Raw genomic sequence first — 300 nt, forward strand, 5'->3', positions numbered from 1 at the left:
GTTGGTTGCCATGCAACCAGGTGCCTGTTCAGCTTCCTGGGGTGTCACGCATTTCGAGGGGAAGGGTTCATGGGTCCTCATATGGCTTGTTAACTGAGGGGGGTTACAGAGTATTTGTTAAATATAAAAACAAAATATATATTGTGTGTTTGATTGGTCCAGACGCTACAAATTCCCCCCCTTTCGAACATTGTTGTCCGTAGATAGACAACAACGAGCGATGTCAAGGTGCAGAACAATCGAACACACACCTGGCACTCACGGCTGGGAGCCAGGGGCGGGTCTTTTGGTGTTGGGGCC

Source organism: Sinocyclocheilus grahami, unplaced genomic scaffold (assembly GCF_001515645.1).
Source record: "Sinocyclocheilus grahami isolate Dianchi unplaced genomic scaffold, SAMN03320097.WGS_v1.1 scaffold579.1, whole genome shotgun sequence".
In the NCBI taxonomy this organism is placed as follows: Eukaryota; Metazoa; Chordata; class Actinopteri; order Cypriniformes; family Cyprinidae; genus Sinocyclocheilus; species Sinocyclocheilus grahami.